Consider the following 16,938-nt stretch of genomic DNA (forward strand, 5'->3'; position numbering starts at 1 on the left):
AAGCTTCAAACATTTGCCCAAGATGAGGGTTGAGGTCAGGAATCAAGCCAATGACTTCTTGGATCCAGAGCCCAGGATCTTCTTACGAACAACATGGCACTGCCCAGGCTCCCTGCTCCAAAACCAGCCTCCCTTTGGCTCAGTTCCATGGCATCTGCGCTGCACAGATGTCCTCACTGCCTGCCTGCCCTCCCGGTGTCTGACCCCGGCACTCCTCCCTCTGCCCCACATAGCGCTTCCTTGGGCACACCATCGCTCACGAGGCCATTGTTGTGGCTACTCGGATGTTTACACGGAAACGCAGGTGGCAGCCCAGCTTTTTGCTATACATGCTGCTGTCAGTGGAGGCAAAGAGCTCACAGTTGGTGGGGGAGGCCACTTGTGGTCTCCTCCTTGGCTGGAGAGCTGGATGAAATCCAGTTTCCCTTTGCAACTTAGGCATCCAGCATGAGAGATATGTAAGGCCATCTGGCCTCTCAACATAGAAATGATGCCCCTGCAGTCGTTCTTAACATTGTAATCTCCTGGCTCCACCAGGGAGCAGAGGCCATGGCCTGTTGTCCACCAAGTTTTGTTTCCTTGCACGACAGCTACAATGGGGTGAGTTAACACCGGACCAGAAATTCTACAAAGCCCTCGTGTACTATTTCCTGACACTTGCAGGTCACCAAAATACCCCAGATCCTCCAAGTAAACCACTAGTAAGAGGAACTGAGCTGGCTCGTCTCTCAGACCCCTGAGGGCAGGACTGATTTGGCCTCTCCTGCTCTCGGGATGATCCGTTCTCCTTCTGTGTGCCCTACCCCGAGTGAAAGGGACTGTTCCTTGTTTATGGGCTAGGGAGTATTTGTGGCTGTCTGATCAGAATCTTCAAAAGTAGAGCTCTTGGTGAGGGTGGAAGCATGGCACCCACGTCTCATGAGCTCAGCTACTCAACAGCCTCATCTAGCTAAGACTGTAGCCAAAACCAGGGGTCCATGCTGTTGAGTGTTGGGTCTGGAGAGCAATGCCTTCGCCACTGAGAAGCTGCCCCACCACTTTTGACCTTGTCCCCATTGAGAGGGAGGTGACACATCCATGGGATGAAAGCCACGAGGGCACTAGGTGACTGTGGACCAAGCTGTGACTGGCCGGTCCTGCCCCCCCATGTGACCCATGTTAGCCTCAAGTGCAGAAAATCCCCCAAAAGACCCCTGCTTGAGTGAATGGGTCACATATAAGCCAACTGTTCTCGAGCCGCCTAAGAAGCAACACAGTATATACAGTGAGCCACCCACTCACTGAAGTCCCCAAGGCTCACAGCTCCCTAATGTGACACCAGGTAATCCCAGCAAACAGAAGACCCTTACTTTATAATTGACTTGAGAATTCTACTACCAACACTGCCTTCCACCTTCCACTTATAAAGTTCTTTCCACTCTGTCCCCTGCTCTGCAATTGTGCAATCAGTCCAGAGCTCCTTCATGAGACAGGAGGGAAGGGGGCAGGGCACAGCCATTAAAAGACTGGCACAGCCATTAGCACCGAGACGGTGGAAAAGTCAACTCCCAGTAGAACTTGAGCTTCAATACACACTCACTGAAATACAGCAGGATGCTAAATGGCACTCCTACAGGTGCCAGGACAGGTTCAAGGCTGACCATGAAAGGTCAAAGGGTGAGTGGTGGCCCAATTTCTGGTAATCGCAACACCTTCCCCAAAGTGGTTGGAATATTCCTCCCACTTATTAGCATATGAAGATACTGAGTGCATAAAAACTAACAACCACACCTCGTGGCTGCTCTCTCTGCTGAGGGAGACAGCCCACACTATGTCTGTGGAGTGTGTATCTACTTTTCCTTTAAACTGGAGCACCCAACCCTCACGCCTCATGGCCTTTCTGTTGCCTTCTGAAACAGCCCACTCTGTCTGTGGAGTATATATCTCTCTGAATAAATCTACATTTACTGAATTGTGGCTCTCTCTTGGATTCGTTCCTGTGCAAACCAAGGACCCACACATCACGAGGTGCATCTCAGGGACCCAAATAAGACCTGGGATACGGCCATCCTCTCCCCCACATTTTCCTGTATCATACATTCCTTCCCAAAGGATCTCACCTTGTGCACTCCAAAGTAGACAGCACTCATGTGTCCTGACCTGGATCTGCTTCTGCGTTTATCATTTCTTATGTCCACTAGAACGTCATCTTCATGAGGACAGGGATTTGGTTCTGTTCACAATGAAGCACCAGCACATGACAGGTGCTGGAGAAGTATTAGCTGAATGAATGAGCTGTGGGAAGTCCTGGGAATTCAACCTGGAACTCCTAGCCACTTGGGCCCCAGCTGACTCCAGTTGCTTCCTGCTACTCATGGCTGACCTCTTGCCACCACTCTCTGCTCTGCCATCACCTGAGCCTGGATGAGCTGAGATGAGTACACACCACGGAGAGCATGGTGAATGGTTCACGTTGTTGCAAAACACTCACCCTCTGACTGCCAGGGGTTACTTAGGATGGACAAACTGAAGGGAGCACCACGTGCACCGCCCTACCCTACAACTCACTTGAAGCACCAGAACTGCACACATGGGAAGCGCTGGCCCTTTCCAACCTAAGGAGAGGGACTATGGATGAGAAGAGGGTCTCTGTCAACTAACAGTCTCTTTAAAAGCCCAGTCTTAGAAAAGCTCTTTAAAGACACTTTTGGTATCTTCCTTGTGTTTCGGTAATCCCTCTAGATTTTGTCATTTTAATCTATGCATCAGAAATACAGATGCTCTTGAAATCTCTATTGATTTTCAATGAAGAAAATCCTCAATTTCCTTCTCTGCTAGGAAAATTACTGCACTTTATATAAAAAAAAAGCAGCTTCCCTTTTCAAACACCTAATTTCACAAGAATCAGTGAAGCAGGACATGAAAATCTCGCTGTGCTTTATCACCTACTGGTGGGCAGGAATGAAATGAATGAGTACTGATCTCATGAGACGGCAAGGCTGGGGCTGTCTTATTCCTGCTACAGATGGAAGGGTCCATATCTGTGAAGGGGAGGAAGGACCAAGGATGAGAAACCAACATTTACTAACCCATTTCTCTTTTTCAGAGTCTCAGACAAAACACTGTGATTTTATAAACAAAACAAGAACATCTGCACCCTTTTAAAAGCACGTTACAACTTTACTACTACACACGGCACTCTGTCATTGACCTAAAGGCGAATGACAGACAAGAAATTTGCAGGGATCTTATTCTGTGCTCATCCCTTTTGGTCTTTGGAAACTCAGGAAGTTTGCCTCCTCTCCCTGAGTGTCGTTTTTCTCATCTTTCAAATGGGAGTGTAACAGTCATTCATTTGCTCAGTGTCCATTCGACAACAGGAGACGGCTTATGAAAACAATAATAAAAAAAAGCAAAACAGCAATTCTGATCTATGCTTCTTCCTCCTCCTCCCTGAACATGAACTTACAGGCTAAAATGGCATCTTTCACTAAATCCCGAACGTAAGGAGCAGTTCGGATAAGGAAGTCACAGGATTGCAGGTGTAACCGAGAAATGACCCAGTGAAAAAGAATGAGTTGCCAGCAAATCCTCAAAACCCGTAAGGGTGCAAACCCTGGGAGTTACAGCCATGGGTGGGAGTTCCTTAGTTCCCCATTTCACAAAGCCGAGAACTTTGCAGGGCCCATGAAAGACACAGATAGCCCAGTAAAACCACACCATGTTTTGGAGTACACCGGGGCCACATCGCTGCTGACCTGCACTGCTGTGTGTCCCAGAGCAAGAGCCCTGGACGGGGGTGACTGTGTTTGAGGCTGGACAAGAACTTCCTGTTCTGTCTCTTTTACTCTCTCTCTTCCTGCAATAAAACAACTGGTAGGACTCTGGTGGGGAGCACTGCACCCACATTCTCTGGGAAAGCACACACCAGACAGCTCTAGCTGATCTGAGAGAGGACTATATATACTCCAAAGTCAGGCAGAAGGCTGCCTGTGGCCTTGGGAATCCAAACTAGCTTGTCCTGTTAATCAGGATATTACACATCTAAAGAAAGTGTGCACCAGATGAAGACGATGCCTTAGACAACATCGGTGGTTATGTCCAGCAGTGTCTAAGGACAAGTCATGCTCTGGTAGACGGGAGCATTTTGGTTGCTTTAAGAGTTTGCTACTGAAGGGCCGGGACATTTCATTGGGACTTGAAACTCCAGACCTCTTTACTCACAAAGGCAGACAAGTTAGGTGAGCCAGGTCAGCCTTTATTCCAACTTCCTAACCAAAAGTCTATGAGGTCGAAAATATATTTCTCAGACACTTCTGCAACAAGGGTTCCAGATGTGGCTTTAAAAATGCCCATCAGAGACTGAGATTTGCATATATTAACTACTATATATAAAAATAGCTAAAAAACTAAATTTCTTCTGTATAGCACAGGGAACAATATTTAATATCTTGTAATAAACTTTAGTAAAAAAATATGAAAAGGAATTCATACATATATATGTGAATATGAAGGACTGGAACATTGCGCTGTACATCAGAAATTGACACATTGTAACTGACTATACTTCAATTAAAAAATATATATATATATTGCCCTTCAGCAGCATCTGAGTGTCACTGAAAGCAGAAACCCAGATGAATGGAGGCAGAGGTGGTTGGAGGAGCTACGTTATTTTGCTGGGGTGGATGCAGCCGGCATGGCAGAGATCTAGAAGGAATGCGCACAACAGCCACTCACTATCTGAAAGTGAGTTAGTTTAACAGCTTTCTGAAATCCTCACCGCCCCTCCTGATGAGCCAAGTGTCTGGCGTTTCTCTGGAAATCACTAGGCGCAGCCTGGAACTCAAAGGTAAAAATTAAAAAGTGCAGTCAAGTAGCAAAGAGACTGGCAGGACACGTTGGACAAAAGTAGGTCAGAGTCAACAAGGAATGGGGAGGGGATAGAACGTGTGTTGAGGACCCTGAATTCAGGGGTGGATTGTCTATGTTGAGTATTCTGAGTCAGTATGATTAGATGGATTGGTGTGGACTATGGACTAAAATGGTGGCCATCGTTCAGATAAGTGTGTGATTTGGAGTATATTTATTTGAGGAGGGGTTTTTTTTCCCCTTCAACATTGATCATTTCTAGGGAGCAGAAAAATATTCTGCCACACAACATATAAGTGGAAAAGAGATGCTATGGGATGATGGTGGTATGAAAAATTTCAGTACTGCAGTTTCAAGCTTTCCTTAATGAGATGCACAGCAGTAGGTACTTAAAATAAAATAAGGTACTTATAATAAAGACATCATCATATGTACATATCATTTAAGATACACATATGGTACTATAAGTGGGCCTGAAATGTGTTCTGCATTCTAAAATCCGATGAAATAAAATCAGTAGTTCAATATGCCTGTCGGCTCTAAAAACATGATGTAGCTCATGATCACAGAAAGCAAGATCAGCTAGGAAATTTGAGATTTGTCGTTTCCAGTGTCAAAGTTAATATTTTTTGCTTTACTTAAAAAGCATTTTTTTAATTAGGTCTGTCAGCATCCATTGGTATATGGGGTTCAGTAGATGTGTTCAGATGTTCCAGACAGTGAATCAGAGCAAAGACTGAGGTTTAGACAGTAGTTAAATGCCTCACCCGTGTGATCAGCATCCACAAACTGCTTTACTGAAAATCCTTAAAAGTGAGAACTTCATTAAAGCAACGATAAGTGAGGGGAAAAAATAGCTACAGACTAGTGGAAGTTTTGTAACGTGTAACAATGACAAAAGGCTATTCATGAGCATATTTTTAAAAACCCCTACACTTTAATAAGAAAAACAACAATCTGACAACAGGTTGTACACTGCTGTAGGAGAATCCATGCAGGTGGACTCTTATGTGAATGGGGCTGGAGCTGTAGAATTAGTTAGTCTTGCAAGTAACTCAGTTAAACACAAATGCAAATGGGATACACTTCTAGACTATCTGAGTAAACATCTTGGAAAACCTACTCCTCTATGAAGCAATGACAATGGCTTTGTAAAATTTGTCAAAATTAACCTCTGTAGAACTCTGGAAATTAAACCAACACTTCCAGCAATTCGGGGAGTCTTTATTTGAGAAAAAAAACCCAGCTAAATCTCCATAAAGATAGTGAGTTTTGAGGCATTGTAACTTGATCTACCCCATCCCTGTATCCTCACCTAAATGGTGGCCTTTATAAGCAATAGTCTCACAATCAAGGTAGGAGCAGAAGTGATTTAAAGTTACCCAAAAAATCCGCCCCCAGAGAGCTGTCACTATGTGACCTGTCACAAACTCATGCTGTGCAAACAGCCTGTCCCCAGAGTGTGTGTGGGAAACAATCAGCAGTGAGTATCTAACATTACAACTGCCTGAGGCAGTGGGACCAGTAGAGGCTAACTACGTGCTGACTAGGAAACTTAGAAGGCAAAATTGATTAATGAGACGTTCTGGGGGTGAAGGTAGGGTTAAAAAGCTCCAAAAAATTCTGAGAATTGTAGAAGGCAATATACATGTGTGGCACATGGCAAGGAAAGATCTGAGAAAATCCTAAGCCTTCAACTCTGGCTGAACTTGAGGTTCTGCATAAGCAAGAACTAAAGGATACGGAAGAGCTGCTGACTGCATGCCGGTGCTGAGGGCATCCCTCAGCACGTGGACACACAGCCACCTGGCAACAGCTCAAACGATTGTCTCCAGGCATTGAAAGAAATCACTGTCCAATCATTACTACAGTGATGACAACTAGGCTTTCTTCACACACACTGATCTCATGGTCATGCATGATAAAGAAAACAGACTTTACAGAATTTGTTCAGGAAAGTAACTAAATAAATAGCAGCAGCAGCAATGACAATGAAAGCAACGATAAACCCTGGAGATGAGGAAAATCAGGCTTTCAGATCTGCCACATTGTAATATTTTAAATGTCCAGCTTTCAACAGAAAATTACAAGATGTACAAAGAAACAGAAAAGTTTGGTCATAACAGACGGGGAAAAAGTAGTCAACAGAAACTCCCTGAGGTAGCCCAGACACTGGACTTACTAGACAAAGACATAAATAAGCAATTACACATATGTTCAAAAAACTAACAGAAACCATGCCTAAAGGATTAAATTATGTGCTCATCTCATTGTACAGAGAATAACAATAAATAAAATTTATAATAAAAACCAACTAGAAATTCTAGAGATACAAATATAATGACTAAAATAAAAACTTCAATAAGTGGTTTCTCTGTAGATATGAACTTGTTGAAGAAAAAGTCAGTTAAATTAAAACTACTGAGATTTCCCTGTCTGTGGAACAGAAAGAAAAATGAATGAAAAAAAAATGAACACTGTGTCAGAGATAGGTGGGACACCATCAACAATACCAATACACACATAATGGGAGCGCCAGAAGGAGGGAGAGAAAAAAAGGGGCAGAAAGAATATATAAAGAAATAATGGCTGAAAACTTCCCAAATTTGATGAAAATATTAATTTGTACATCCCAGCAGCTCAACAAACTCCATGTGGTATAAACTTAGAGACATCTAAAATAGGCACATCAGATTCAGTGTGTCAAAAGACAAGAATAAAGTATCTTGACAGCCGAAAGAGAAAAGTGGCTCAACATATAGAAAGGCTCCTCAGTAAGACAGTTGATTTCTCATCAAAAACCATGGAGACCAGAAGGCAGTGGATGGTATCATCAAAGAGATAAAAGGAAAAGACTGTCACCAAGTATTTTATAGCCAGCAAAATGATTCTTTAAAATAATTAAAGGAGAAATTAAGACACTCCTACAAAAACAAAATCTGAAAGAATCCATTGCTAGCAGGCCTGCCCTACAAGAAATACTAAGGATAGTCCAGCAGGTGTAAATGAAAGGACACTCGCCTGAAAAATAAAGAGCACTACTACATGAGTAAAAAAATAAAACAGTATAAATCGGGCATTACATGTAAATGTTTTGTTCTATTTGATGTAAAGGACAACTGCATAAAACAATACTTATGAAACTGTGTAGATGAGCTTATAAATGTATAAAGGTGCAATTTGTATGAAAATGACAGCATGAGGAGGGGGAGGGAAAAGACTGATACCAAAGCAAAGTTTTTGTGTACTGTTGAAATTAAGTTGGTATTCATGTGAACTAGATTGCTTTAAAACAAGATGTTAATTTTACTCTCCAGGGCAATGGAAGAGAAGGAGGAGGAGGAAGAGTAGGAGGAGGAGAAGAAAAAGATAAAATAAACAAATTAAAATGGCACACTTGAAAATGCTTACTATGTACAAAAATGTGTAGTAATAGAGGAATGGGAAAAAAAGACATATAGAAAGTAGACAGCAGTTGTAACTTCAATCTGATAAGAAATTACATTAATATAAATGAATTAAACATTCTAATCAAAATACTAAAGGCAGAAATAAATGGAATAGACAATAGATGAACAACAGAGAATAATCAACAAAAGGAATAGTTGGTTCTTTGAAAAGATCAATAAAATTGACAAATTTTATCTAATACTGAAAAAAAAAGAGAGAAGATTCAAATTACTAAAATGAGAAATGAAAGGAAGGATGTCACTACTGCCCTTACAAAAATAACAAGGAATATAAGGGAATACCATGGATAATTCTATAGCCAATAAATGAGATAATCTAGATGAAATGGATAAATTCCTAGAAGGACATAAATGACTGAAGCTAATTCAAGGAGAAAGAGAAAACTCAAATAATCCTACAGTAAGTAGTGACTGAAATAGCAATCCAAAACATTCACACAAAGAAATGCTAGGCCCGTATGGCTTTACTGGTGAATTCCATCAAGTACTTAAAGAAAAAACTAAAACAAAAACAAACAAAAAATGCTTCACAAATTCGTCTGAAAATAAAGAGGTGGGCACACTTCCCAATTCATTCAATGAGACTAGTATCACACTGATACGAAAACCAGACAAAGGCATCACAAGAAAACTAAAGACTATCTCTTATGAATATAAATGCAAAAATCCTCAACAGAATACAAGCAAATCCAAAACAGTAACATATAAAATAGACCACTATTAAGTGGGATGTATCCAGGTATGCAAAGGCAGTACAACATACAAAAGTCAATTCATGTAATACACCATATTAATAGAATAATGGATAAAAACTAGGAATAGAAGAGAACTTCCTCAACTTGACAGAGAACATCTATGAAAAACCTGAAGCAAAGATCATACATAATGCAGAAGCACTGAATTATTCCCTCCCAAAATCAACATTGTACTAGAAGTTCTAGTCAAATCAATCAGACAAAGAAAATAAAGCCTCTAGATTAGAAAGAAAGAAATAAAACTGTTTTGATTCCAGATGGCATGATATTATATATTGAAATCACAAGGAATCCACAAAGTAAAAATAGAGAGAAAAGAAAAAAAAATCCTCTTAGAATTAATAACCCAGTCTGACCAAAATTGTAAGACACAAATGAATATATAAAAATTAATTACATTTCTATTCAACAGCAGTGAATAATCTAAAAATAAAATGAAGGAAACCTTTTCATTTACAATAGCATCAAAAAGAATAAAATAATTAGTAATATTAAGAAAAATATGTGGAATACTGAGAAAAATATCTGAAACATGTATATTGAAAACTAAAATACTAGTGATAGAATTTAAAAATGACCTAAAATAAATGGAAAGCTCTTCTGTGTTCATGGATCAGAAGCCTTATTATTGTTAGGATGGCCATTGTCCTCAAAATGACCTATACATTCAATGCAGCTCTGGCTTTTTGGCAGAAATGAACAAGCTGATCCTAAAACTAATATGGAAATGCAAGATACCCAAAATAGTCAAAACAATCTTGAAAAAGAACAAAGTTTTGAAGTTTCCAAATTCAAAACTCACTAACAAAACTGTGATCCATACAGTGTGATACTTGCAGAAAGGACAGAAAAATAGATTGAGAGAAAAGAACTAAGAGACCATAAACAAAGTCTTACACACAGCCATATAATTTTTGACAAAGGTGCCATGACAATCCAATGGGGAAAAATAATCTTTACAAAAATGATGCTGGGACACCTGTACATACATCTGAAAAGAAAGAAAACTGAACTTTTATCTTAACACCATTTATGGAAATTAACTCAAAATAAATCACAGACCTGAAACTATAAAACATTTAGAAAATGAACAATGAGAAAATCTTCAGGATTTTGGATTACAAATACTTGTAATATATGACACCAAAAGCACAAACAACAAAAGGAAAAAATCAAGTAAACTGGACTTCAGTAAAATTAAAAACTTCTGTGCTTCAAAGGACTTCATGAAGAAAGTAAGAAGACAATACACAGGATGGATGAAAATATTTCCAAAATTTTCCCTGATAAGGGACTTTTATCCAGAATAGACAAAGAAGACTTAAAACATGACAATACAAAGACAAATATAATTAAAATGGGCAAAGAATTTGAATAGGTGTTTCTCCAAAGCAGACATACGAATGGGAACTAAGCACATAAAAAGATGTTCAACATCAGTAGGCATTAGGGAAACAGAAATCAAAATCACAATGACATACCACTTCATACCAACTAGGATGACAAATATATATGATATATGATATATAAATATGAATTTATAAACCCAGTTATAAAAAGTGTAGTTGAGGATGTGGAGAAACTGGACTCCTCATACATTATTTCTGGAAATATACAATGCTTCAGTCACTTTAAAAGCTATATTAGCAATTCCTCAAAAATTTAAAAGTAGAATACATCCCAGCAATTCCATTTTTTGATATATCCTGAAGAGAAGTGAAAATGTGTTCACACAAAAACTTGTCCATGAGCATTTACAGCAGAATTATTCATCATCAACTGATGGATGGATAAGCAATGTGGTGTATTTATAACTATGGCATATTATATGAATACAAAAAGGAATTTGGGTATTGATATATGCTACACGATGGATGAGCCTTGACAACGTCACACTAAATGAAAGACGATAATCAAAAAAGGCAGCATACTGTATGGTTCTACTTATATGAAATGCCTACAACTGGCAAACCCATAGAGGCAGAAAGTAGAGTGGTGGCTGTTGAGGGCTAAGGGAAAGGAAGGTTAGGGACTGACTTACTAAAGGGTACTGGTTCCTTTTGGGGGTGATGGCTACACAACCCTGAAATGTACATAAAACCCTAATGCACACTTTCAAAGGCTGCATTTTATGGTATGTGAATTATATCTCCATAAACCTGTTATTCTTGAAGCTGAGCCCACCTATGGAGCAACTGACACAGCACTGACTGTGGCATCCGGACGGGGAGTGACCCACCCGCCCACCGCAAAGGAGAGAAGCACCTGACCCAGTGTTGGAGGGGTGCAATCTTCTTGCCAATGGACACTGTGAGCAGCACAGACGAGGGGGCCAACAGAGCAAGCTGAGTTCATGAAACAGGGCGAAGACACAAAGACCTCTCAATAAAACCATTAAGAGCGTTCAGTCTCTAGGAGAACACATCTTTGTTTTTAAAATCTTTTTATACCTGTTTTATTTTCTATTAGCTTTTTAATCTTTACTTTTTAAACAGTTCTATATGTTTACAATTTTCATTTCATTTTTAATTCTCTTGGATTTGATCTGTTATTGATTATTCACAGGTTTTAAATATTGTGTTTTGATTTTTTTCTTCTTTTTATTAAGGTTTTAAAAAGACATCTCAACTCGATTCCTATTCTTCTTCAACTTGCTCTTCTATTATTGATTATGCACTGTTTTCAAACCTTCTTTTCCTCCATTCTTTTAAAATTCTATTTCTCTCTCTTGTTTTTAAGTTTTATTCCAGCATAGGCCTTAGATAGATAAAGAAATAAACCCCTTTAAGGGCCACAATAGATAACTGATACTCCTTAAGCCACAGTGCCAGAGAGATATGAGCAGTTGAAGAAGCAGAGGAAGTATTCCCAATTAAAAGAGAAAGAGAAATCCCCTGAAAGAACGATCAATGAAATAGATATTAATGGCCTATTAGATCAAGATTTCTAAAAAGAAGTGATCGAATTACTGAAGGAATTAAAAGAGATAGTGTTTAGAGACATAAAATATGTCAAAAACAAAATAGTAGCTATAAAGAAGAGCCAAGTAGAATTGGTAAATTCATTGGCTGAAATGAGATCTGACCTAAAGGCAGTACAACGCATGCTAGATAATGCAGAGGAACGAATAAGTGACCTAGAAGACAGGACAACAGAAAGCACACAATCAGAACAGTTGAGAGAAAAAAATAAAACACAATGAAAACAATATAAGGAACCTATGGGATAATATAAAGCATGCCAATCTATGCATCATAAGAGTTCCAGAAGGGGAAGAAAGAACAAAGGGGATGGAGAAGGTATTTAAAGAAATCATAACTGAAAAATTCCCAAACATAAAGAAAGAATCAGACACCCAAGTACAGGAGGCTCAGAGGTTCCCAAACAGGAAGAGCCTAAAGAGACTCACACCAAGACAACAAAATCAAGATGGCCAGACTGAAGGATAAAGAAATGATCCTAAAGGCAGCAAGAGAAAAACAAAGAGTGAGTTACAAGAGATGGCTCTCAGCTGATTTCTCTACAGAAACACTACAGGCCAGAAGGGAGTGGAAATATGTATTCAAAGTCCTGAATGAAAAAACAGATGCAGCCTAGGATACTTTCTGCAGCAAGGCTATCCTTTAGAACAGAGGGAGAGGTAATGAATTTCACAGAGAAGAAAAACTAAAAGACTTTAGCAACACTAAACCCATGCTAAAAGAAATATTGTAAGGTACACTCTAAATAAAAAAGAAGCAGGATGATACAGAAATGAGAGCTTATAACTGGAAAGATGATACTACCATGAATTACAAATAGAATAAACATGAAATTGTAAAAGAAGACATCTAAATCATTGAGTGGGAGAGGGAAGCAAGAAAATATAGAGTATCTTTTTTTTCTTCTTTTTTCTTAAATTTTTTGTTCTCGGTAGGATGGGTTTGAGATTACATTACTATCTGTTTAGTACACACAGTCACAGTAATTGGTTAACAGACTTACAAAAAAGTGTAACCACAAGCCAAAAACTTACAAGTGAGTAACAAAAACTAAATACAATCCAAGATAACACAAAGGAAAATTACCATACCACAAAAGGAAGAAGAAAGGAACAAAGAAGAAATATGAAATCAACTGCAAATATAAGTTCAAATAGCAATAAACACTCATTTATCATTAATTACTCTAAATGATAATGGACTAAATGCTCCAGTCAAAAGACAGAGTGGCAGACTGGATAATAAAGCAAGAAACTTCAATAAACTGCATACAAGAGACACACTTTAGGGAGAAGGACACATATAGATTGAGAGTGAATGGACGGAAAAGGATATTCCATGCAAATGGAAACTCCAAAAAAGCAGGTGTAGCAGTTCTGATTTCAGACAAAATAGACTTTAAAACAAGGGCCATAAAGAAAGATAAATAAAGGCATTTTATAATGATTAAAGGAGCAAAACAAGATGAGGATATTATAATCATTAATATATATGCATCCAACATGAGCACCTAAGTACATAAAACAACTACTAACAGAGATAAATGGGGAAATTGATGGGAATACAATCATTGTCAGAAGTTTTAACACCACTTTAACATCACTAGACAGATCTTCCACACAAAAAATAAATAAGGCAACAGAGAAATGAAATGATACATTAGAAAAATTAGATTTAGTGGATATTTTCAGAGCATTACAACCCCCCAAATTAGGATATACATTCTTTTCAAGTGTGCGTGGAACATTTTCTAGGATTCATCATGTACTTGGTCACAAAAGAAGCCTCAAAAATTTTAAGAAGATAGAAATTATCTCAAGCATCTTTACTGACCACAATGCCATTGAAACTAGAAAACAACTTCAGAGAAACAAAGCATAAAAAAAAGGAAAGCATAGAGATTAAACAACATGGTATTAAAAAAAAATGGGTCAATGATGAAATCAAAGTTGAAATTAAGGAATACCTTGAGACAAATGAAAATGAAAACAACCACAAAAAACTTATGGGACAAAGCAAAAGCAGTGCTAAGAGGGAAGTTTAGAGTGATACAGGCCTTCCTCAAAAAAGAAGAACAATATCATAAAAAAAATCTAACCCACCAGTTAAAAGAACTAGAAACTGAAGAGTAAAAACACCCAAAAGTCAGCAGAAGGAAGGAAATAATTAAGATCTGGGAGGAAATAAATAAAATAGAGATTAAAAGTAATAGAGAAAATAATCAATCAAACCAAAAGCAATTTTTTGAAAGAGTAAATAAAATCGAGAACCTCTGGCCAAACTCACAAAGAAGAAAAAAGAGAGAGCACAAATTTGCAAAATAAGAAAGGAAAATGGAGAAATTACAACAAATAACATAGAAATATAGAATATCATATGAGAATATCATGAAAAACTACATAAAAAAAGGGATAACCTAGAGGAGATGGACAAGTTTCTGGAAACATACAGTCCACTAAAACTGAATCAAGAAGAAACTGACCACTTGAACAAACCGATCACTAGGAATGAAATCGAATTAACAATAAAAAAAGAATCCCTACAAATAAAATCCAGAACTGGACAGCTTCACCAGGGAATTCTGCCACACATACAAAGAAGTACTCCTACCAGTCCTTCTCAAACTCTTCCAGAAGACTGAAAAGAAGGAATATTCCCAAACTCATTCTATGAAGCCACAATCACCCTGATACCAAAACCAGGCAAAGACACCACCAATAAAGGGAATTACAGACCAATATCACTGATGAACACAGATGCAAAAAAGTCCTTACCAAAATACTAGCAAATAGAATTCCACAGCACATAAAAAAGATTATACAACATGCTCAAATGGGGTTCATCTCAGGGACACAAAGTGGTTTAACATATACAAATCAATCAATGTAATACTTCACATCAACAAGAGAAAGGACTAAAACCACATGATCATCTCAATAGATGCATAAAAGCTTTTGATAAAATTCAACACCCATTTATGATAAAAATTCTCACCAAAGTGGGTATTGAGGGAACATAACTCAACATCATGAAAGCTATATATGACAAACCTACAGCCAGCATAGCACTAAATGGTGAAAACCTCAAAAGCTTCTCACTAAATTCTGGGACAAGACAAGGATGCCACTATCACCACTCCTATTCAACATAGGCTTGGAAGTCCTGACCATAGCAATCAGGCAAGTAAGAGAAGTAAAAGGGGTCTAAATTGGAAAAGAAGAGGTAAAAGTGTCACTACATGCAGATGACACGACACTATATATAGAAAACCCTAAAAGGTCCACACCAAAACTACTAGAGCTGATCGAAGAATTTAGCAAGGTAGCAGGTTACAAGATTAATGTTCAAAAATCAGTTGCATTTCTTTACACTAATGATGAATCAACAGAAAAAGGAAGTAAAGAAATAAAACACTTTAAAATAGCACCCAAAGTAATAAAATTTCTAGGAATAAATCTAACCACAGAGGTGAGAGAATTATACACAGAAAACTATAAACCATTGGTGAAGGTAATTGAAGAAGACTTTAAAAAATGGAAAGGTATCCCATGCTCTTGGATTCCAAGAATCAATATTGTTAAAATGGTCACACTGCCCAGGGCAATATACAGATTTAATGCAATCCCTGTAAAATTACTCAAGACATATTTCATAGAACTAGAACAAATCACAATAAAATTTATATGGAACCATCAAAGACATAGAAATTCCAGGGTATTACTGAAGAAAAAAAAGAAAGAGCCTGGAGGAATAACTCTCCCAGACTTCAGACAATACTATAGAGTTACAGTCATCAAGACAGCATGGTATTGGTACAAAAACATACATATAGACCAATGGAACAGAATAGAGAGCCCAGAAATGAACCCACAAACTTTTGGTCAACTAATCTTCGACAAAGGAGGGAAGAATATACAATGGAATAAAGACAGTCTCTTCAGCAAGATAAACATAAGACAAGATACAATAAACCTCCTAGAAGAAAATACAGGCAAAATATCTGACATACATCTCAGAAATGTTCCCTTAGGGCAGTCTACCCAAGCAATAGAAATAAAAGCAAGAATAAACAAATGGGACCTAAAGAAACTTACAAGCTTCTGCACAGCAAAGGACACCATATGTAAAAAAAAGACAACCTACAGAATGGGAGAAAATTTTTGCAAATGAAACTGACAAAGGCTTGATCTCCAGAATATATAAGCAGCTCAAATGACTTAATAAGAAACAACCAAATAACCTAAACCAAAAATGGGCAGAAGACCTAAACAAGCAATTCACCAAGGAAGACATACAAATGATCAATGGGCACATGAAAAAATGCTCAATGTCACTAATTATCAGAGAAATGCAAATCAAAACAACAATGAGGTATCACCTCAAACCAGTCATAATGGCCATCATTCAAAAATCCACAAATGACAAATGCTAGAGAGGCTGTGGAGAAAGGGGAACCTCCTACACTTCTGGTGGGAATGCAGTTTGGTGCAGCCACTGTGGAAAAGAGTATTGAGTTCCCTCAAATGTCTAGGAATAGACTTGCCATATGACCTATGAATCCTGCTCCTGGGCATGTATCCTGAAGGAACCCTACTTCAGGATGACACCTGCATCCCAATGTTCATAGCAGCACTATTTACAGTAGCCAAGACATGGATATAGCCTAAATGTCCATCAGCGGATGACTGGCTAAAGAAGTGGTATATTTATACAATGGAATACTACTCAGCCATATAAACTGACAATATAGGGCCATTTGCAGCAACATGGATGCTCCTGGAGAATGTCATTCTAAGTTAAGTAAGCACGGTAAGAAGGAATAAAGACAAGTTACCCACAGGTACAGTTATTTTGATTAAAATATCCACACAGAAAGCAAGT

The 16,938-nt window shown here is 38.4% G+C and overlaps 1 long non-coding RNA gene across 1 annotated transcript in view; it reads right to left on the bottom strand.

The window, feature by feature from the left end:
- The window catches only part of LOC140695043 (uncharacterized), a 37,006-nt gene that overhangs the window by 12,126 nt on the left and 7,942 nt on the right, over positions 1–16,938 (bottom strand). The gene's annotated exons all lie outside the window — the stretch shown is intronic.

This window comes from Vicugna pacos, unplaced genomic scaffold (assembly GCF_048564905.1).
Source record: "Vicugna pacos unplaced genomic scaffold, VicPac4 scaffold_125, whole genome shotgun sequence".
Classification (NCBI taxonomy): Eukaryota; Metazoa; Chordata; class Mammalia; order Artiodactyla; family Camelidae; genus Vicugna; species Vicugna pacos.